Here is a 24,658-nt window from a genome sequence, read left to right as displayed (position 1 = left end):
ACGAAATCAAAGACTTACTTCAGGCTTGTGGAGGACCAGAGGCAAGAGGGAGGATAACTTCCAGGTCCAGCAGCCTGACAAGGCACCCAGTGGAAGGGGCAGAAGAAGGTACAGACTCTGAAAGCTGGATTCCCCTGGAGGCACTGGTCTGGGGGCAAGTACTGCAATTTTCCAGGAAGATGGGACAAAGTCATCACTATGCAAAAATGTTAAACGTTGCATTTTTTTACATACATTTGCAATTTTTTGGAAAGTAATTTCACTCCTCCATGTAAAGGAGCATGATTTAACTGATAGAGCCTGGACTATAAATGTGAGTGAGGCGAGCACCAGCATAGGGTTGTCCATTACATGTATTACTCAGCCGGAAGTTACTGGTTTGTGTTTTGAAATCTGAAATTGTCCCTGAGTCAAATAGGCATGTCCAGTTGATGGATACCTACCCTTGGACATGCTGCTGCCTCTTTCCCCGTTTCCCCTTCCCCTGGGTAACCCTTACTCCTCTGCTTGTGGAAGCCCTCCCTGCCCTGCCTCTCCTCGGCCCCCTGCAGCCAGGATTGGGTGCCCATCGTATCACCCTCTGCCTCACACTGCTACAGAGCTTAGAGGATCATTAAGATAGAGTCAGCTGAGTTCATCTTGCCTGGTCGACTGCAAACTCATTGACAACGAAGACAGTATGTCCTAGTCCTCTCTAGAGCCTAACGCAATGCCTGGCAATGAGTAGGCACTCAATAAATTTTTGTGGAATGAATGAAGGAAACAGTACCATTACTAGCCAACAATAGCACCAACTAGCGTCCATAAACGTTCTCAGACAAAAATGCTGAACTGTTGAATGCAATGCGATACGCAAGTGAAAGGACTGAGCTATTAGGAACCAAGGATTTTAATGCTGTGCATTTAAAATATGCTCAATACAGGAAAAATGTAAGTTTTAGAATCGGTTGAATGCCACTTGTGCTGATAGCACAGATCTGTCTTCATTTAGCTTCATAGCAGGAGGTTACAAGAACACGATTTGAAAGGGTGTCATATTCTTTTATTGAATAGTCAATAAAAGTATAATAAAATTGAAATGCTGGAGTTCCTAGGAAACATTGTACACTTTTGTTATGCATTCCGCCTTATAGTAACACCTTATCTTAGAAGAGTGTCTTCAGTTCTAATCTCTCCAATCATGCTCAGTGCTATGTGTACAGACCCCCTGGTCATTCTGGAAAATCTGCACTTTTTCTTTGTGATATGAGAAATTCCAGATATTTCATAAAACCAGTCTTCCAGAAACAGAGGAAACAGGCAATACATGAGCTCATGAGATGAGCCAAAGGCTTTGGTCCTAGTAAGGAGAGAAGGAAGTGTACACCCAGAAGTGGGCACCCAGGAATGATAAATACATGAATACATAGAACAAAATAGGATTGATGAGTACGTTATCTCAGTGCTTCCGATATCTCTCTCCCTCATCTCCCAGCCTAGTAGAGGGCAGGGTGGGGTGGGGGTCAGTGGAGAGAGTCTTTTGATCTCTCTTGCTTCTCTAACAATTCTCTAAAATCACTTCTCCTTTCTTTCTACCTCCTCAGCAAACCCTATTTGTTCTGAGCAATTCAGCTTTTGAAAAACCAGAGACAGAGGGACTAACAGGCCACTTCTACCTTCTACCCCACCACGTAGCTCTCCCGAATCAATGATGTGCTGAGCCAGTTACCTGCAGGAAGGGGAGTACAAAAAGGAACACACGCAGCAATTAATAGCTCAGTCGATATCAGAAAGCCACACACGTAAGTACGTGGAATTAGATCTTGGCATGTCTCTTGCATTCGGAGCCTTGGTTCTGACATTTGTGGGAGGTTATTAGCAGTAAAGATGTTCTCCTTATTTCTGAAGTCCTGCTCAATCCAGAGCGGCCGCTAGACCACCAGGTGAGCATATGGGCTCCTAACCCTCCCTGTTTTCTCAGGGCTTTTGTCTGAGTGAATCAGACAGCCTGGCGGTCCCGCCAGCATGATTAGGACAGAAGCTCGAACCCTGTCTTCAGATGGTAATCAATCGAATTTGTTCACCTCCACTGCCCCTGCCACTCCTCCTCAGGAAGCAGAAAAGAAGCCCTCTGGTGAGTCTCGGGCATGATGGATTCTTCAGTAACTGGCAGTGACAGGAACAAGAATAACAGCTGGGCGTAAACAAGGCAGAAGGCACCGGAGCCGCATCCCAGCACCACCACGGTCTCCTTCGGAGAACCACGAGAGCAAATCCACAATCTCACCTTGATTTGTAAAAGAAAATGTCAATCGTGGGGGGAGGATGCTGTTGAAATCCATCTGCTTTTTCTTCTCAAACTGCCAACTGATTTAATCATCTTCCTTAATAAGCTGTATGGAGCTGACCTTTAGAAAACCTCCTGCAGGCAGGAATATTTAAAAGCAAAATGCTTTCCAAACACCAAAGAGCTAAATGTTATTTATTCATGTTATTCTCTGCTCTATGGAACTTGCTACAATCCCAGGTCAAGTGTCTGAGCCATGGATGCATCTCTGTGAGACCATTCACGAACAGCCTGCCGTATATACCCTGCTCTCTAGCTGGCGTTTCTGCAAACCCTAGCTCACGAAGCCTCCCAGGTAGGAATTGTTATCCCTACCTTAGAGGGGAATCATCTGAAGTTCAGAGAGGTTAAGCAGCTTTCCCAGGGTCACACAGCTTGTGAGACTCCACTAGGCAGGAGTTGTGCCTGCCTGTAATTCTTACAGTGCCTAATCTAATGCAACCAGGAGACCCTTGATGAGATTGTGAAACAGGCTATTTCCTTGTCCCCTTCTTACCTTTGCAGATCCTCCATCCTCATCAAACTTTGGAAGCCGTCTCCCCGTGGAGATCAGAACACGCCCAGCTCAGACAACCTAACATACCTCTGGCCAAAGCTCTGATTTACCAGTTTGAAGTGAGGAGGCCTGACCTTAGGGCCTATGTCCCTGCTTCACTTGGGTCCCTTTCAGGTGCTGGTTCCCTTGTGTCCTCATTTTACCCCACCCCCATTAAAATATGAAAGTGCTTCATGGTCAACTTATCATAATACACATATCTGGAAGTTAGCCATGAAAGGGCTTTGGAGATTTTCTAAGCCAACCCTTTCATCTTTCGGCAGATGGGAAAAATACGACACAGAGAGAGGTGGCGGCTTGTCTGAGGCCACCAGAGGGAGCCCATTGTCCCAGCCCCAGCCCGTGGCCCTGAGCTCACACCACAGCGATCTTTGTGTGTGTGAAAGCCACTAGGTCAGCTCTCTGAGGACACCCACATGCTCCCCCTTATCTTTAAACTTGGGAGAAGGCATACGACTTTGTTCATCTCCAAGGGAACTTCTGACATCAGCCGTCCAAAGGGAGAAGTTGTTTGCCTCTAAAACCACACTATTGTGAATCTTGTGTTATTATTGCTGGGTCACTACGGGGCACCTCGGGAGAGGCGGTACGGGCGAGGCAAGCAAGAGTGCGATGGACGCATATACACCATTGATACCATGTATAAAATAGATGCCTCATGAGAACCTACCGTATAGCACAGGGAACTCTGCTCAGTGCTCTGTGGTGACCTAAACGGGAAGGAAATCCAAAATCAGGGGATATATATAGACGTATAGCTGACTCACTTTGCTGTACAGTAGAAACAGCATTGTAAAGCAACTCTACTCCAATAAAAATTAATTAAAAATATATAGGGGCTTCCCTGGGGGCGCAGTGGTTGAGAGTCCGCCTGCCGATGCAGGGGACACGGGTTCGTGACCCGGTCCGGGAAGATCCCACATGCCACGGAGCCGCTGGGCCCGTGATCGGCCGCTGAGCCTGCGCATCCGGAGCCTCTGCTCCGCAACGGGAGAGAGGCCACAGCAGTGAGAGGCCCGCGTACCGCAAAAAAAAAAACAAAAACAAACAAACAAACAAACAAACAAACAAACAAAAAAAAATATATATATATAAACTAGCCGTGGGTCCTTTTCCATACTTCCCCAGGCTTGCACCGCCCTGCCAGGTTCCTGGGGCAGCCCCATTCCTACAGTGTCGAGGGGTAAGATTTTATGTCCCCATGTCAGCCCAGCAGCGGTAGCACATGACCCCACTACCAGGTACTGGAGCCAACCTCACCCCTGATCCCAACCATCTATCTGCCTAAAAACTCCCACAGGCATGCAGACAGAGCCTTTTGCCTTAACCTCTCAGCCCCACACCTCTATCCTTAGCAGGAGGTGGAAGATGCAGGAAGCTGGCTACACTGCTCAGGAAGGGAGAAGCAGGGATCAGAGGGGGGCAACTTAGAGCAGCAGAGAGTCAGAGTCCCGGGTGAGGGAGGACAGGAGTCTCGGGAAACTGCACCATGGAAACTCCGGGGGTTTTACTTTCAATGTGTGTGAGTGTGTGCGTGTACGTGTGCACGTGTGTGCAAACGCGTGCGATAGAGCCTCTGATAGTTTATGTGCACATGTGTCTGTGCTGATGTCTGTGTGTGAGGGATTGTGCGTGTGTCCCTGTGTGTGTGTGGATATGTGTGATTAGGGTGAGAGGAGGTGGCGTAGGGCAAAGCTGTCGACTCTAACGCCATTATAGGTAGAACAGCATTAACAATAATGAGAAAAGAAATCTCTCTAAAAGTGATGTGAACGTGTGAAGCAATGGGGTGCCAGTGGGGAAGGCAGACTCCTGATTTGGAGCCAATCAGCTCACACTCCGATAAAATGCAGACTATTACGTTGAGGACCCCTTAGGGTCATTGTGATGAATACTGACAGGGTCTGGCACACAGTGACAGCGATGTTGGGAGCTGGCGAGCAAGAAGGATCATGGAAAGAAGAGAACCCTTTCCCTTCAGACCTGAAGAAGGAAGAACTCTACTCATTAATAATGTTCAAAATTCTTAAGAATATGAAAAAGAATGTATATAGATGTATAACTGAATCACTTTGCTGTATAGCAGATATTAAATCAACTATACTTCAATCAAAATAAATAAATAAAGGCACAAGGCAAAATGTTCAAAATTCTTATACTGTGTGTCTCTTAACATTTCAGAAATGTAAACTCAACAAACCCTCAGGAGCAAACTGCAATCTGTTCCTTCTTCTAAAGATTTTAAACTTGTAGCAGCTGTTGGTAGTGGTCTTCGATGTCCTGGAGAGCCCGCCCGGTGCAGAATGTGTGAAACCCTGGGAACTTGGAGGCAGCCGGCAAGAGAAAACCCTTTGGAGAGAAATAAAACTCTTAACAATTCCTGCTAACTGTGCTATGAAAGGTAGAACACTGTTTCAATTACCAAATGTCAGCTCTAATCCCCACTTATGAGCATTGGAAATAAAACGATGCCGTAATCACACAATCTGCGGAAAAACTGACAAATACGTTCCCAGTACAAATGATTTATTGAGCCAGTGCAGCCACAGCCTGGCTTCACTCCTTAATGGAAGCTGTAAAAACGGTGCCCTGTGCTTCAATAACCACAGTGATTTCTCACAAACCGCTGATTAAGCGAGAGATGAGGCAAGCATTTTGGAAACTCCAAAATTATCTCTGAGAGTTGGAGATCTCTCCAAAATGATTCTCTATCTGCTCAGGTGCCCTATTAAAGAATCATATAAAGGTATGTCAGAAAGGACCTCTCACAACTGAGGCCATTTCAGAGATGAGAAGAGGTTACGTGTTAGGCAGAGGGCATGCAGCGGTAGAGCTGGGATGAAACCCAGAGGCCCTAATTTCCAGTCTTTTCCACAATCCCCCATAGCCTCACCTATTAACAGGATATAAACAAATGTGGGCCATTAACCTCTATTACTTCCCCCTTGAAAGCTAATCGAGTCAATATGTTACTGTCACCAACAAGGTAATCATGTGGTAGCAGTTACTCTTGATCAGAAAATTAATAGGTTGGGTAACAGAGAAAGAATGTGCAAACCATTCAGCTCTTGGGCATAATATGGACAGAAAAGTCTAGGTGAGAATTCGAGCGTCTGAGTGATGGCATTTACTCAGGAGGGTGCTTGTGGTAGAAACTTACAGTCCTTCTCTAGAGCCTGGGGTCATTCAAGTTCTTTTATACCCTAAATAGTAAGAGGGAAATTGCCTAGAGGTGCAGAAAATTGTAAAATTAAGGCTTCCAGAAAAGGAGATTGAGGAAGCAGGAAATAGTAGAAACGGCAAAGCAACCTTGAAAAGAAGACTTAGAATAAAAGATAATAAGTATATTCTTGCCAGGAGAGTGTATAGGTTAACGAACCACTTAAACTCATACATCATTATAAGTCTGCAAATTATTTGTGTTAATCCTAAACCCTAATTTATGCTACTCTATTTATCATTTAAGGTAAATAACTGAGACTCCCTGAAGCAGAGATTATTAAACTATTTTGAATGGCAGAGTCTTTGAAAACTCAATGAAATCCATGGATTCACTCCCCAGATAAGTTCACATCTACACATACGAAGTGCCGTATATAATTTCAGAGTAGTCAAAGACCCTTTTGAAAGTTTATCGTTGGATCCCAGGATACGGTAACCTGTACTAGACTGAGAAATTTTAACCAGTTATATAAGTATAAATATATACCCCAAACTCCTGAAGTTGCTTCACTCTTTGAGTTTCTCAAAACTCCTGTTCTAAACACACTTCTGGTGAGAAGCTTCATCCACCTGAGATGAATCCTAATGTCTCTGTCCACCTTCCAAACTTCCAATGCGTTGCACCGTGCGTATGCGTAAACAATACCAGGACTTCTCATCTCTTTGAACCATCTGCTTCCCAAGCATAGGCATCATCCTTTTACGTGTAAGTCTGTTCATGTACGTATGTGTGCATTGGGGCAGGTGTGTGAACAGTTACACGATGCAATACCCAAGGCATAATCTTTGTGATGTTCCATTTCTTTATAATTTGAGAATATTAATATCTGTCAAATTTATCTCAGAGTTGCTAAGAAAATAAAATGAGATCACAGATGGGAACATTCTTCTGAGAATTTACAAAGAATCGTAAAAATGTGTGGCATTGTCATTATCAGTGTCATCGTATTGTCGTTACACGCAAAACTTAAATGCAGTTTGCAAGCCGCAGTATCATTCAGGAAGTTAGTTTAAAATGTCTGTCCACTTGTAAAATAAAGATGCTATAACTTTCCAATTGTATTAGTCATATTGGCAATACCCTCTGCTCCAGAAGAAGGAACCGGTCACAGCCTGGGTCCACTGTATAAGCCAATGAACAATTCTGTACCCTACAGGGCTGACATTTAGTGGGTTCATGGTGGCATCGCTGTACTGGGTGTTAGCCCCCAACATCTGTTCTGATCAGTTGGTGCCCTAGTCAGTTATTAAATGTTTTTAATATTCCTCCTGGCACCAGCTATGTATGAAACACCATGCTGGGAGCTGCAGAAAAAACAAAACAAAACACATATAAGAAAGACATGGGGGCTTCCTTGGTGGCGCAGTGGTTGAGAGTCCGCCTGCCGATGCAGGGGACACGGGTTCGTGCCCCGGTCCGGGAGGATCCCACATGCCGCGGAGCGGCTGGGCCCGTGAGCCGTGGCCACTGAGCCTGCGTGTCCGGAGCCTGTGCTCCGCAACGGGAGAGGCCACGGCAGTGAGAGGCCCGCGTGCCGCAAAAAAAAAAAAAGAAAGACATGACCCATACTCCCCAAAAGACAAGAACCTGATTGTGGAGCTCAGTCTATTAATAATACAAAGTACTTAGCAATTACTTCCACGTATTAAGGATTTCAGTAGATCAGAAGAGGCAGTCACTTCTAGAAGAACTGGCGGGCAAGATTCCAAGGATAAGGCTGGATTTACAGTGGCCCCAAGGAAGACCAACCCAATGCTGGTGGTCACCTGGCAGCTCCACGAAAATGCACGTGTGGACAGAGAAAGAAACCAGCCTGCCAGCATTACAAAGCGACAGGAAAAGCGAGAGTCTTTGCATTTTATTTTACGGATGGCTTCGTCTTCTTCCCCCTACCTCCAGGCAGAGATTTAATTACTTTAGAAGGATAATTTGAAAAGTTCTTTAAGACCTCCAGCCATCAGGTGCCACAGGAAAGATAAGTGCTATGCCTAACTGTATCTATTTTGGCACTGTGGGTAAATGTGCCATTCGATTAGATGGACGAGGCGCTAATTTCACGGTACCAATTTCTGTTCTATTAATTCTTAAATCTGCTAAGCACCTCTGCATTTGCCTCCCCACTGTTATGATTTAATATGTACAACACGATTTGGAGTTTAATTGTTTCTTGAGTGAGCTAAAATCCAGTATTTGTAAAATGCATCCATTTAAATGAAACCCCAGCAAGATTCTGCCTCTTCCTGCAGCCCCACGGGTGCCGGCTTCGGTTCCGCTCTTGTGGAGCCCTCGCTGCTTCACGACACCGATTCCATTAGCAGGGAGAAGGCCACAGCCGCCTGGGGACCGCCCTGCCCATGGCCTTGCGTTCCCGCCAGACCTCGCCTCCCTGCTCTCTTCCTTGGCTGAAAGAACTAAATGCGACAGGAAAAACGAGTATGAGTGTCAAGAGCCCATCCCCCTGCCACCCACAGAGGAGAACCTGCCTTTGCTTTCCTGGATCATGAAGCAAGAGCCTACCTGGACTTTCACCAAACTGAACACAAACAGGAAAGAGAGTGAAACAGACAAGGAAGCAAAGAAGTCCCTGTGACCTGAGTCATTAGAGTGGAAGCAGGAGCCGGGAGGCCAATCTTTGTATGGGAGTCAAAGAGATGTAAGGAAAGGCAACGGGGCTTTGAAAATTTCGTGCCCTCTTTGGCATTTTCTCAAGACTGAAGTCAAGATTTAAACTGCTTTTCAAGTATTATTAGATGCTGGACCGGAATTTCTTTGAATGAGATGCTGCAAAGGGTGTGGGCCTCAAACTGGTTTACAAAGCAGGCTCTTGGTGAAACTGAAGATTCATGATTCATTTCCATCCCACGTCTGAGGGGCAGAGCAGAGCAGTATCAGGGCCTCACAGTTCCTCCTCACCGGCAGGATCAGGCTGGCCAGGACATGGCCCAATCTTACGCTCTTGCAGAAGGCCAATCTGTATGTTTACACAAACCCATAGTCAGGCTGGAACTCAGGAGTCTCTCGAATCATCCCCTTCCTTGATGTGGTTTCCCCGACACGACCCTTTCTTCCCACCACCTATCCCTAGCCATTCCTAATAACTTGAAATCTTTACATTTGTCCCAAGATATCCTTCTGGAAACCTGTCCTGTACATTCATCATCTTCCCTAAGGCCAGCCCCCTCCATGAGGCCTGCCCAGGTCACTTCAGTGGTTCAATCATTTTTACTCTTTCTAAAAGCTGGACTTCTGTAGCTATTAATGTATTGGAAAAGCATTACATGTGAGAGGCAGTAAAGAAAACAGCTAGGGAGATGTAAAAGATAAGGGTGTTTCTGTTGGGAGTTCCAAAATACTATCAATAAAACTTGGCAATTAACTGAATGTGACACTCGGATGGACCCCCTTACTCCTGGTTACCTGCGGCAGAATAACGGCCCCTCAAAGATGTCTGTGACCGAATCCCTGGAACCTGTGAATATGTTACTTTATATGGCAAAGGGGAATGAAGGTTGCAGATGGAACTGAGGTTGCTACTCAACTGACGCTGACATGGGGAGATGAATCTGGATTATCCAAGTAGGCCCATTGTAGTCACTGTGGTCTTTGGAAGTAGAAGAGGGAGGGAGAAGAGAGACCCAGCGAGATGGCAGCATGAGACGGACTTACCGCCGCAGGATTTGAAGATGGAGAAGGAGAGCCATGAGACAAGGAACGTGGGCAGCCTCTAGAAGCTGGAAAAGGCAAGGAAACAGATTCTTCCCTAGAGCCTCCAGAAGGAATGCAGCCCTGCAGGCACCTTGATTTTAGCCCATTGAGACCCACGAAGGACTTCTGATCTCTGGAACTGTAAGATAGTAAACTTGTGTGCCTTTAAGCCACTAAATTTGTGGTAATTTCCTACAGCAGCAATAGGAAACTAATACAGCACCCTAGACCCCACTGTCCTGCCTTCCCCAAACCCCAGCCCCAAACCACGAGCCTTGCCATCAGCAACTTGGAACTAGAGGAAATCCTCGCTCACATTTTCACAGAAAACTTTGTGGTCCAAACAGGGCCGGCAGAGCACTGTGAGGACAATATGGGGTCAATAAAACAGCACACTGGGGGTGCTCAAGGCACTGTTGACAAACCTGGGAACCTAACTGTCGCTGTTTTTGTGAGGAAAATCAACCCTAGCGCCAAACATCCAACTTTCTGATGAATGTTAGGAATTCCTCACACTGGTGAGTTGGGTACCGCCTGTGATCTGTGCTGGTGGTTAAATGAGAACCATCAATTCAGACTCCAGACATGCAGGAGGACAAATTATTATGCATTTTCCCAAGTTTAAAATCCTGGCTTGTCTCTGGTCCAGAAAAACAATCTGCTTTAGCAGAGGCCTGTGAACTACATGAGTGAGCCTCAGGTCAAGACAGGACATTTCCTCAAAAAAGAGAAAAGTGCCTCCTATCACTGACTGAGATGCCAAGTCAGTGCATCACGTTACCCGAAGAACATACTCACGGCGAATGCTGTTTTGCAAAAGAGCACATTGAACCACTACTGGAAACACTTCCTTAGAATTACATAAGCTAGAATGTGATTCTAGACTCACATCTCATCAGACAAGCACATTGAACCACTCCTGGAAACGCTTCCTTAGAATTACATAAGCTAGAATGTGATTCTAGACTCACATCTCATCAGACAACAGGGGTCGGTATAATAAGACGCGTGCTATATATTGATGACATTTGGTGTTCAAGTCAAAGTATAAAGTAGATATTAAAAAACATGTTTTATTATCTTCTCTTCTAAGTACAGTAAGTCCCTACATATGAACCTTCAAGTTGAGAGCTTCCAAAGAGGCGAACGTGCGTCCACGTGTCCAATCAAGTAAATTAGTTCATGTGTCTGGCATACGTTGTCACATGCATGCATCCTCTACAAGTGGCTGTGCTTTTTGTGTGCTTTACTGTACAGTACTGTATAGAGTACAGTAGTACAGTAAGTATCTTTATTTCAAGCCCAGGATGTCCGGAAGCAAGCGTAAAAGCAGCAGTGATGTAGCTGGTGCTGTTAAGAAGCGCCAAGCAATGATGGAATTGGAGGCCCAGAGGAAGGACGAAGAGAGACAAGAGGAAGAGGTAACTGAAGAACTGAAGAGGTTCATGACACAGGAAATAGCAAGGGGATTTTCTTTATTTGAGGAGGCACTGTTAGTTTTTGAGGTACAGGACCTGAATGTAGAACGGTACACGAAGTTTGAAGCAGCCATTCAGAATGCAGTCCAGTGCTACCCTGTCATCTATGCCGAGAAAAAAAGAGCTACCACCTAGACATCTCTGGATCGTTTTTTCAAGAGGGTAGATAGAATTGAATCCAGCAAGGAACCAGAACCTGTGCCATCCGCGTCAGGCGTGAGTGACATTGCAGCCTGCCCTCCATCTCCTATTGCTGAGGATCCTTCAGCTCTACCATCTCCCACCTCCTCTCCCTCCTCCTGTCAGTAACTCTTCTTGCCTGTTCACGCGATGCCAGCCCGAGTATCCCAGCTGTTGTACTGCACTACTGTACTTTACAAGGTACTGGACTGTAAGATTAAAAATATTTTCTTTATTTTTTGTGTTTGTTTTTTATGTATTATTTGTGCGAAAAGTATTATAAACCCATTACAGTACAGTACTATATAGCCGATTGTGTTAGTTGGGTACCTAGGCTAACTTTGTTGGACTCACGAACAAATTGAACTTACGAACACGGTCTCGGAACAGAACTCGTTTGTATGTAGGGGACTTACTGTAGTGTAAGCTTATGTCTCAGTTTTCCTCAGCCAGTCTTAGCTTTCGTCTGCTGCCTCTTAATTATTACTGATTTCCCCTTTCACTCTCAAAACTGTGCTCATTAATTACAAATTATATGGTCACTATACATATAAAAAGCTATCATAGGTTTCTCACATGTTTTCTTGAGTACAATTCCTTACAGTTTCTCTTGCATGTTTCAGAGTTGACTCGATGGGGGAAGAACAGGAAGAGAGGGGAAAGGGTTTTAACTGAGAAATAGATGATTTTGTGAATATATAAATTTTATATACTAATATAGAAACTAGTAATACAATGCAACCAAGTAACAAAACTATGCCTGACTGTATATATACATGATATGTGCATAATAAAACACAAACAAACGAACAAACACTCCCCAGTCCTTGCCTTCCATTATGAGTCTTATCATCAGCAGCTTGGAGCTAGAGGAAATTCTTGCTCACTGTTAGTAAGAAATGCAAGCTTATTTTCCCAGAAAAACATTGCTGTCCAAGCTGGAAGAGCTCTTTGGAGTCAATAATACAAATCCATAAGACATACATATACATAATTATATCATTATATATAATATATACTTATGTAGCAACCCCATATATGTAACTTATATATATAAAAGTTATGACACAGTATGGCTCGGTGACCAAGCTAAAAGGTTTTGGTGAGTCTGACAAGAGTGTCAGCTCTCACCATTTCTATTCAACATTATACTGGAGGTCCAACTAAGAATATTAGGCAAAAAATCGAAATAAAAGGCCATCCATATTAGAAAAGAAGTAAAACTATCTCCTTTTGTACATTATATGATTTTGCATATAGAAAATCTTAAGGAATCCACAAAATCAAAAGAGTACTAGAACTAATAAATGAGTTCAACAAGGTTACAGAATACAAGATCAATGTACTAAATCAATTGTATTTCTATATACTAGCTATGAACAATCCCAAAAAAACAAATTAAGAAAACAATTCCATTTCCAATAGCATCAAAAATATTTTAAAATAAATTTAACCAAAAAGTGAAAAAATTTTACATTGAAAACTACAGAATACAGTTGAAAAAATTAAGGAACACTTAAATAAATAAAAACATCCCATGTTCACGGACTAGAAGACAATATTACTAAAATAGCAATACCCCCTCAAATTGATCTACAGATTCAACACAATCCCTATCAAAATCTTGCTTTTTGGAGAAATTGACCAAGCTCATCTTAAAATTCATATAGAAATGCAAGGGATCCAGAATAGCTAAAACAATCTTTAAAAAAGAACAAATTCAGAGGACTCACACTTCCCAATTTCAAAACTTATGATGAAGCTACAGTAATCAACACTGCTTTATACTGGCATAATGATAGACAGATAGATTAATGAAATAGAATTCAGAATCCAGAAATAAATACAGACATTTATGGACAGTTGACTTTCACCAATTGCCAAGATTATTCAATGGGAAAATCTCTTCTCAAAAATAGGGCTAAGACAACTGAATATTCTTATACAAAAGAACGAAATTGGAGCCCAACGTCACACCATATACAAAAATTATATACACATGATCTTAAAAAATATATCAAAATGTATCAAAGATCAAAATATGTGTTAAAAACTATGAAACACTTAGGAAAAAACATAGGAGTATATCTTTGTGATCTTGGATCAGACAGTGTTTCTTAGACATGACACTAGAAGCAGAAGCAACAAAAGAAAGAAAAGATAAAATAATGTCATCAAAATTAAAAAATTTTATGCTCAAAGGATACTATAAAGAAAATGAAAAAACATTCCACAGAATGGGAGAAAATAATTGTAAATTACATACCTGATGAAGGTCCAGTATACAGAAAATATAAAGAACTATTACGTTCAACAATAAAAAATAAATAGCCCAATTACAAACTGGAAAATTATTTGAATAGACATTTCTCCAAAGAAGATATAAAAATGGCTAATAAGCACATGAAAAAACATGGAATTACCATATGATTCAGCAAATCCCCTCCTAGGTATATACCCAAGAAATTTGAAAGTATATGTCAATGCAAAAACTTGTACATTAATGTTCCTATCAGCACCATTCATAATAACAAAGAAAAACACCCATCAATGAGTGGATAAACAAAATATGGTGTATTCATACAATGGAATTTTATTCAGCCATAAAAAGGAATGAAGTACTGATACACACTACAACGTAGATGAACCTTGAAAACATTATGCTAAGTGACAGATGCCAGTCACAAAAGGTTTACATACTATATGATTCCATTTATAGGAAATATCCAGAATAAGCAACCTAAAGAGACAGAAAGTAGACTAGTTGTTACCAGGGTCTATGGGGTAGGAAAGAATAAGCAGTGACTGCTAATAGGTACAGGGTTTCTTTTGGGTGATAAAATGTTCTGGAATCAGACAGGGATGATGGTTGTACAACTCTGAAATATACTAAACCACAGAAACGTGCATTTTAAAAGGGTGAATTTTATGATTTATGAATTCTATCCAATTTTTTTTTAAGAAGAATAGTAACACCTCCCTCAAAAGGTTGCTGTGAGGATTAAAGATAAAGACATATAAAGCAATTAGCATAGTGCCAGACTGGAGGAGGAGGAGGATGGTGATGGTGATGATGGTGATGGTGGTGATGATGGTGATGGTGATGATGGTGATGGTGGTGATGATGGTGGTGGTGGTTGATTATGGTGATATCACCTTAAGGAATATCTTGTGCTCACGGGTTTAAGGCCTAAATTTAAAACCCAAGAGCAACCCATCTGCACTCTGCTTTATCTTTCCTCCTCCTCTTCTTTTCCATGCTTCCGCTCCACTGTTTCCAGCTTTTCTGGATCTGGCCCTGGTTCCAACTCTTCTATTCAATTCACTCCAAATACCTGTATCTGACCCCAAAATAATCTCCTCCAGCCTTTTCTCCTGCTTGACTAGCCAAGTTAGGATGTGTCAGAATTGTCCCAAGTAGCTGCGTCTTCCAATATACAGCACTAGTGCAGAGACTGGTTCAACTCACACCCACACAGAGACAGAAACTTCAGTGGGTCATGTGAAGAGAGGGGATAATTTTGGAAACTAGGAGCCTGTGTCATCCTTTTAATGAAATAATAACAGACGTTTTGATTTGCACCCATTTGCAATGTTACTGCTCACAGACAAGCTTCTCAGAGAAGGTGATTCATCAGTCAGCCATCCCATCACAAGCCGTGGAGAAACAAGTCACCATGCTGCACACATCATAAAGATGGAAAGGAGGCTGTTCATTAATGCAGATTAGTTTGAAGCTTGGCATAGCTTTGCTCTGCTGAGATTAATACACACACAAGAAATTCTCAGTAGGCCTTGGGTCCTTGGTAATATATAGTCCTTATTACTTTGCTAACTAATGAACCTTCAAGCTCAGGAGAAGCAACTTCCAATTGTTCACGTTCTCTGCAGATGGACCAGGGATCAGAGCTTCCTGGAGCAGGCTTCCTCATCAGACCCTCTACCCTCAGCCACGGCACCTCTGGCCCGTCTCTGCCATCCCTGAGTTGGTTTGCTCTTGCCAAAATGAAAGAATGATCCTGGGTTCAAGGTCTCCACAGATACTTTTCAACCAAGCAACTGAACACAAAGTAATCCGACGAGCTAATGGAAAAAAAAGTTAATGGCAAAAGATGGTGCAGTGTGTCATCCCTCAGCATCAGAACAGAAATATATTTTAAAGAGAATCTCAAATCCCATAATCGGAGAGGTTGATTAATGGGAGAATTTCGGGCTTTGAGAAAAACCAATGGAGAATTTTTTTCTTTCTTTCTTGGTCAATGGAAGGAGCTTTTCAAATACTTCAAATCACACCGCGCAGGCAGCTGTCTACTGCAGTCAGATTAGAGCTGGTTTTGATGTCTAACCTAATTCAAGAGAATAGGCCAGCTCTGAGTAGACGCACTGCTGCTTACACGGTAGGCTGCCTCTTTTGTTTCTTTCCTCCACTCTTTATTCCTCTTTTTTTTTTTTCCTTTTTCTCCTCTCTCTTTCTCTATTTTTGGTCACAATTCCTCCTGTCATGTGTCACTGTGTTCATTCTTTCTCCATAGAATTTGCATAATAAAAATATAAACATTGCACAAAACAAGATATGTAGCTTTAATGACACTAGCCACCACAACAAAGGCAATCATTTGTGAGTGTTTCTTAAATAGTAAGCCCTAAATCTGTGGTCCTCAAATTTTTTTGAATGTGCCCCCATTTGAGTAAGTGATTTTTAAATGTCCCATCAATATACGCATATATTTATTTATAAATTGTGTACATGTACGATTACTATATACGCTATATAGTACAGTATAAAACTGTACTATAAAATTTTACAAAAAATTTTAAAGATAAAATTAAAACAGGGGTCAACTAACTTTTTCTTAAAGCACCAGATAATATATATTTTGGGCTTTGCATGCCATATGGTCTTCTTTGCAACTACTTAACTCTGCCACTGTGTCATGAAAACATCCACTGACAATATGTAAACAAATGGCTATATTCAAATAAAGCCTTCTTTACAAAGACAAATGGTGGGCTGGATTCAGCCATGGGCCATATTTTGCCAACCCCTGAATTGAAAAGTAAATAGTAGTAAAAGTAAAAGTCCCAAGTATTTTTTCTCCTACCCACTTGGAGGCCACTGCCCAAGATTACGAGAAAGAATATTAGACTTTTCTTAATTCACCAATTCCCGATTACTACTGCAGAATGTAATCTGCTCTGTTATTTCTATACACTAAGACAAAGAGTACAAAGCACAGCTAGGATGAGACAGAAATGCTAAGCTCTAGGCTGAGCTCACTTCTAGATACATAATTTACTCCACAAATTATATTTCTCACCAACTCTGCAGTTCAAATTCATGCTTCAACAAAATGTCAAATTTACTATGTGTCTTGGACCTTTCGAGTTCCTGGCACACAATCAAAGACATAGATGTCACGTTAGAAAATTCCAAGGGACTATTGAATAGTGAAAAAGAAAACCCCAAATAAAAAGCAATAAGACGTGTGTGTGTGTGTGTATTAAGTTGGGTAAACAAATACTGTCATCTTGATCTTTAAAAATGTGATTGCTGATGCTATCGTGCTGAATCCATTAATCTGTAAACAGGGATCTTGGAAAATCTGGACATATTATTGAAGTCATCTGTATTAACTCTGGCTGAAACTGGAAAAAGAAGACTGATGGGTGTACCGTTTTGAGTATCAGGTTAGATTCACTGATAATTTTTTTATCTTGCTTCACTGGTGCAGAAAATCTTAACACTGCAGTGGCATGTTTAGAATGTCAGTGCAATCAACCCTCTCAACGCAGAGCTCTCTCTATGATGCTCTAGTAACAACGGCACCAAACAAAATGGAAGCATTACTTTAATCATTTTAGTCAAATTGAATGTGTCAAGGAGAAATACTATGAATAGAGGCAGCACTAATTCAAAAACATGCCTTCAGTCCCAACAATCCCGAGTGAAGCAGAGAAAAGAGATTGCATGGCTCAAGAAGATGCTAGCAATTAGGAAACCTTGGTTCTAATGCAGTTCAAATGCAATCCATTTCAATGTTTTGAGCTTCAGTTTTCCTATTAATATGATAATAATACATGACTTACACAGCTATTGGGAGATTAAAATGAAATAACACATGTGAAAGTGCCTCACAGAGGGTCTGGAAAACAACAGGTGCTCAATGAATAACCTGAGTTTTTTCTCCTTCTTTCTCCTTTATGTATCTCAATATTATCATCTCTAAAACAAATATATATATATATATATATATATATACATATACCAAATTTGCATGATAACTAGGAATGTTCAAGAGATAACTGATGAAGATAAAATGCCTTGCAAAATGAAAAATTCTCAGCTCATGGAAAATATAAGTACAATTAAATATTAACCCAAGGGCTTCCCTGGTGGCGCAGTGGTTGAGAGTCCGCCTGCCAATACAGGGGACACGGGTTTGTGCCCTGGTCTGGGAAGATCCCACATGCCGCGGAGCGGCTGGGCCCGTGAGCCATGGCCACTGAGCCTGCGCGTCCGGAGCCTGTGCTCCGCAACGGGAGAGGCCACAACAGTGAGAGGCCCGCATACCGTAAAAAAAAAAAAAAAAATTAACCCAAATTATCTTAATATATTGCTACCTCTTAATACTCCACAGAGGATATCTTCTGGTCACTAAAAGGTAAAGAAATCCTGTATATCTCCTTTTCAAAAGATATTGTCCCAGCTTGAGGCTAAAAAATCCCTCCTCTGAACAGGTATTTTCCATGTCTATGAGCAAAGGCTCCTCCTTGTGCCATTTTAGACACCATACAAGGAAAAAACTACACCCAAAGACCACTTTTCTGTGATTATATCAACATCAGTCCTGACATGCCCAAACTCAAGGAGATTAAGAAAAATAAAGGAGAGAAGCAAGTCTTTTTTCATCTCCTTCTCCAGTATCCCAGGATATCACCACAGGCCCCCAGAGCTTTTACATGTTTTACCTGGAAGTTGGTGGTGATCCATCAGGAAGGCCAAACAGCCTGTGTGTTCATAACCGAGTATCATACGTAACCTAAAATCTCATCATTACTCTTTTAGTCGTGGATAAATTCACCAAGTATTTCTGGGTTTCCACCCTTCAAGGCACGTGTCGGATTGCACTGCTTACTCCCTTTCCCCGTGGTTGGGTGCGGCCCTGTGACTGCTTCTGACCAATGAGTAGCAACTGGAAGCCCCAGGTGCACCCCAGACTAGAGGATTTAAATGTCAGTGGGAGACCTTCCGGAGCTCTATTTCTCCAAATATGGTGGCTGCTCTACCAACCAAGGTGAAGATACAGAACCAGAGCCCCATAACCACTTCGGGAGAGATGTGTGGCATGAACATAAAGTAAGCCTCTCTTGTTTGAAGTCATGAAGACTTTGAGATCACTTGTTAGTGGAGTATAGCACAGCCTATTCTGACAGTTTCTCCAACAAAGCTGGTCATTGAGTTTCCCTTAAAGGCAGATTCTAACTCACATGTTATCAGTAATTAATAGACAATCAGTTAACCAATTAACCCCAGGAAAGAGCATATTTTTTAAGAAATGAAACATGGATAAAGGCAGAAATCATTAACACTCAGTATTCTGGGAAGGCAGGCCAGAGTGAAACAATATTGGAAACTCCTCTGTGCATATAATGGCCTGAGAGTTATAATATATCTATAGTTAATAATTAGTATCATTATAATTGCAAATATTTAATGAGAACTTACTATATATTAAGCATTGTGTTAAGCGCTTTACAACAAAGATAACTCATTTAATCTTTACAATAACCTTATGAGGTAAAAAACTATCCCAATTTTACATGGGCAATGAAGAAAGCAACAAAAAAGATAAGTTACTTACAAGTCTGTCTAAAGTCAAACTAGTCTCTCAACAGTAATAATAATAGCTATAAAGGGATAGACGATAGATAAATCAGAAGAAGGAAGGGAGGAAGGAATGAAGGGAAGGAGGGAGGGAGGGAGGGAGGAAGACATAATGATTGATGTAAAAGCATATGATTCGTCCCTTACTTAGCAATATTCAATATCTGTATTCCAGTTCTTGCCAAAGAACATAACTTCAAATTCTCTACTCTCTGATCCTTATCTAAAGTTCAGTGATAAGAAATCATTTTTCTTGAGGGACTGCCTACAGAATATGCACTCTACCCCTTTTTTGAGATCAATAGCTCTTAATAACTAGGAGGCAGGCACAGACCCCCTTATAAATCTTATGAAACCTATGGACGCTTTCCTAGAAAAATATATGTACATTAAATTTTGGAGGATTCATAAACAGTCCCTCAAGTCTCATTATGGATTCCTGAGGGGACCCTCGTTGCTAAATGCCTCTTCCTAGTGACTGCCCTTGGACCACTGGACCTTGCCTCTGCTGGCACACATTCCCAGGCACATGCTGGGTCCTGTCCTGTTCCTGCAGGGTTGAGGCTTGATGGAAATGAGCATTCTGATGCATACATCTGGTAGAAGCTGCGATCCAGATGATGCATTCTCCCCGAAGTGTGTAAAGAGATACGGGCAGGAGGATGTTTGGTGAGTGTGGCTTCTCAGCTCAGGTTGATGGTGGTGTTTCCTGCTTGTCCAGGGTGAAGTCCAGCCCGGCCAGAGGACACCGTTGTACTAAACCTCTTATGCCCCAAGCACACCATCTTGAAACAGCAGCATAATTGCTTTATATGGTTGTGAAACCAACCCACTACATTTCACCACCTTAAAATGTTGCCCTTTCAGGGGTCAAATTGCTTCTTGGCTTTGACCTATCCATCCCCCTCTGCAGTCTAATCTTCCTTGTACTCAATCTTACCAAGTCTAGACACAGAGAATGTGGGTCCTTCCCACAGCTGCTGGGAGAGGAAATCCCTCTCTCAAGAAGATGAGTGCCAGCGTAACATGAAGTGAGAAAAGCGGGTAATAGCTTTCCATGCAAAATGAATAATTTCTCTCTCATTGTTTATAGAAACAATGGAAAAAATACCAAAATGCTAATAGTAATTACCTCTAGAGGGTGAGATTGATAGAGTTTTATTATAATATTCATTGTTTATTGAAATTTTCGACATAAGCCTACATTTATAATGTTTATAGCCAGAAAAAAATTGATGCTAAAAAAAAAAAAAAGTATGTGAGAGGGCTTCCCTGGTGGCACAGTGGTTGAGAGTCCGCCTGCCGATGCAGGGAACGTGGGTTCGTGCCCCGGTCCGGGAGGATCCCATGTGCCATGGAGCGGCTGGGCCCGTGAGGCATGGCCACTGAGCTTGCGCGTCTGGAGCCTGTGCTCCGTGACGGGAGAGGCCACAAGAGTGAGAGGCCGGCGTACCACAAAAAAAAAAAAAAAAAAAGAAAAATATGTGAGAACTATTAACTCTTGCTGGCATCTCCAAATACTCTGTTGGCTCTTACAATAGAGGCGGACAAGAGGATGGACACTTATGTGCTAATAACTTAATTTATTTCACTTAATCTTTACAACAGGCCTATGATATAGGTGTTATCCACCTTTTTAACCGAAAGGGGAAAAAAACTGAGATTGATGGAGGTTAAAGAAGTTTACCCACAATCACACGGCTTGAAAGTGGACACTTTCTACTATTTCTCAAATGGCCAAACAATGAAATCACTAACATGACATTTTACCTTCCAAGTCTCAGAAATAACTGGCGAAGAAAACATCTGTGTTTTGCAGACTGTGCCCAGGCTAGGGAGGAGATCAAAGTTTCTCTCTCTTGAAAGCCAAGGCCACCAACTCCTTGGATACATGACTTCTCTCCATGCAGCACAGGAAAGTTTCAGAACGGGGAGAAGTGTGGGAGCTGAGTCCGGTTATCGAGTAATGAGCCTTAATGAGGAGATAAGGTCACTGCCTGCAGGGGCAGAGAAGACCACGAGATGGCAGGGACTGCTCTAGAACACAGGCTCCCACACAGTCCTGCCAGCTTTCCATTCCTTCCCCAAAGATTCCTGGAGGAAAGCAATGTATCTCCTCATTGCAGGACCATGCCCAGTGCCAGGAGCGAAGCAGTACCTGGCTGGAGTTCGCATCACATGGCTGCATGGCTGTCTCTGTGGATTGGAGACTGATGCTTATGAGGCCAAGGTTGCTGTTTCACCCCAGCTATCTTTCTGTAAAAAGAAACTCTGAACGATTTACAGAGTCTGCACTGCCAATCTCTACCAGCTGTCTCACAAATGCCCATGTTGGACTAAAGTGTGGCTTCAGGGAGACTGGGGGGAGCCAGAAGAATTACTTTTGATGGGCCATCTTTGACAGCTGTGACTTTAAAATAATGAGATGTTTGGAAACATTCTGTATTCATCAGAGTGTCACTGATTCTAAAAGCGCACCAAAAACTTTTCATTTTCCCAAACCCACTGTGTGACAATAAAGAAACAGAAAAGGAAATCAACTTGTAGAGGCACCAGGAATAGGGAAGAGTGGACCACTGACAGATCAGAAATGTTTATAACCTTCCAGAAGTTAAAAAAGGAATGGGATAGTACTTGTCAATAAATAGAGGGAGGAAGACACAGCCCAGAATATGCTGAGGAGAAAATTCCGTGGTGGTGGAAATTGATCTTCCCTGTAGATCTGCAGGTTTTTCATGACTTGGAATATTAGTTTCCTATTGCTGCTGCAGCAAATTACCACAAACCCAGTGGCTTAAAAACCCCAATTTATTATCTTACAGTGTTGGAGCTCAGAAGTCTGAAATGGGTCTTACGAAGCTAAAATCAAAGGGCTGTGTTCCTCCCAGGGCTCTAGGGGGAATACCATTTCCATGCCTTTGCTAGCTTCTGGAGGCTGTCCACATTCCTTGGCTTGTGGCCACATCACTCCTACCAGTGCTTGCATTGCCACATCTCCTACTCTGACTCTGACTTTGCTTTTCTACCTCTTGTAAGAATCTTTGTGATTATAATAGGCCCACCTGGATAATCCAGGATAACCTTCCCGTCTCAAGATGCTTAATCACATTGCAAAGTCCCTTCTGCTATGTAAGGCAGCATATCAGAAATTCCAGGGATTAGGAACTGGACATCTTTGGGGGTCATTATTCTGCCTAGCACGCTTGGCAAGGAGATACAGAAAGTGAAGTGAGACGCAGGACAACAAATAAGGCTTTAGATGCAGAATAGCTCAAAGCAGCCACCGAAGTTGGCTTCACATACTGCACTCGGAACAATTGGCAACAGAAATGTTTACCCCAGAATAAAGCTGGATAAACACTCTCCAGCAAAACTGAAGTCTGCCAGGGAAGGTCTTGGGTTCCCATGCAAAAGAGAAGATCAAGAACACAGAACAACTGATTTTAGAGAAAAGAGATGAGTGGAAGGGGAGGGATGGGGAGAGAGGAGATTTAAAAATTTTAATAGGTATCTTCACAAAGATTCTAAAGTTATTACACTCATAAAATAAGAATAGTCTACTATGAAAAGAGAGCAATTCCAATAAAGTTCTTGAAAAATAAGCTAATAATTTGTAGGACAAAAATATATCCAGTTCATAAGGAGCATAAATAATCAAAAAAAGAAAAAAGAAATTTCTCCTGAACTGAAGAGAGAGATAATTCTTCTTTTGAGAGGGCCAGCTAAGAACTGAACAGGGTGAATATTTCTATTCACGTCCTCACAAAATTATAGAACACCATGATGAGAGAAAAGACTCAAAAGTCTCCAAAGAGATTTAAAAAAAAAAAAAAAAAAGACCTCATCTACAAGGGAATGCAAAACCGTTCTCAACAGCAACATTCTTTAGAAGACAATGAGCCCTGATTTCAAAGCTCTGTAGAAAATGATAATATTGAATCTAAACTTTGACTCTTCAAACTATCCATTGTGAACAAGGGGAAAATCAACACATTTTTTGACAGGTTTCAGAAAACTTGCTCAGGAAAGGCATTCAGCAAGTTGTATCTTTATTGCAATGTACTTGGGAAGTACTGCCAGAAAATAAAGGAGGCAGCAAGAAAGGGGAAGACGGAATGTAGCTGCAGCTGACACTACAGGTGGCTCACTCAAATCAACACCCATGCCACCCCCTCTTTCTGTGTGCCTGGAGGCTACTGAGCCTGGAAACTCAAAACCTCCACTTCCCTGGCTCTCTTGCAGCTAGATGCTGCCAGTGGAGAGATGGTGTCTCCTGAGGCAGCTAAACTCCAACTTCTGCTCCCTGGGTTCTAACCTCCTGGGTACTAAGTGTCAGGCTGCAAGCAAAGAAGTTTCTGCCAGAACTTACCATTGTGTACTTGGGTGTTTCTCCTGAATAAATCATTCATTTCTAGCTCTAACACATCTTCTCTGAAGAATGCAGAAATTCTGTAAACCACCTATTACCCTGACATAAAGCATTCTCTGCTTAGAAAAGCTAGTGTGGATTCGGTTGCCTACCTTTGGGGATTAGGAATAAGAGTGAAGAGGTTATAAGAACAAATGGTTATGTCTTTCCTTACAAATGCTTCTGTATTGTTTTATTTTTTGCTCTGTGCATTCATTACTTTGAATAGAATTTTTTTTTAATTTTAATGTAGCAATGAGAAAAAGAAATGAGGCTTTTTGTCTAATTCACAGGTTTAGCAAATCCAGATGGGCCACAAACATATGCACAGTTCTCCAATTCACCCTTAACCAAAGAAATGCAAAATTGAAGCTATGCTGTGCCCATCAAACTGGCATAAATTTTGAAATACCATACTTACTGCAGGTTGATGTGTGGAGAAATTGTACTTTTAGGTGGAAGCATGAAATGTTATAGCCTCTTGGAAAAGCAATCTGGTAACACTGATTAAAATACAGATTAAAAATTTAAATATATGTGCTCTTCAATTTAGCGAACCCAGTCCTTGAAATCTATCCCGCAGAAATAAATAAAACCACCAGAACTTAAGAACTGTTTGTTACAGTATTGTTCATAGTAGTAAACACTGGTATTAAAAGAAAGAAGAGGGCTTCCCTGGTGGTGCAGTGGTTAAGAATCCGCCTGCCAATGCAGGGGACATGGGTTCGAGCCCTGGTCCGGGAAGATCCCACGTGCCGCGGAGCAACTAAGCCAGTGCGCCACAACTACTGAGCCTGTGCTCTAGAGCCCGTGAGCCACAACTACTGAGCCTACGTGTCACAACTACTGAAGCCCATGAGCCTAGAGCCCATGCTCCGCAGCAAGAGAAGCCACCGC

Source organism: Phocoena sinus, chromosome 7 (genome assembly GCF_008692025.1).
Source record: "Phocoena sinus isolate mPhoSin1 chromosome 7, mPhoSin1.pri, whole genome shotgun sequence".
In the NCBI taxonomy this organism is placed as follows: domain Eukaryota; kingdom Metazoa; phylum Chordata; class Mammalia; order Artiodactyla; family Phocoenidae; genus Phocoena; species Phocoena sinus.
Note: the sequence above shows the minus strand (reverse complement) of the source record.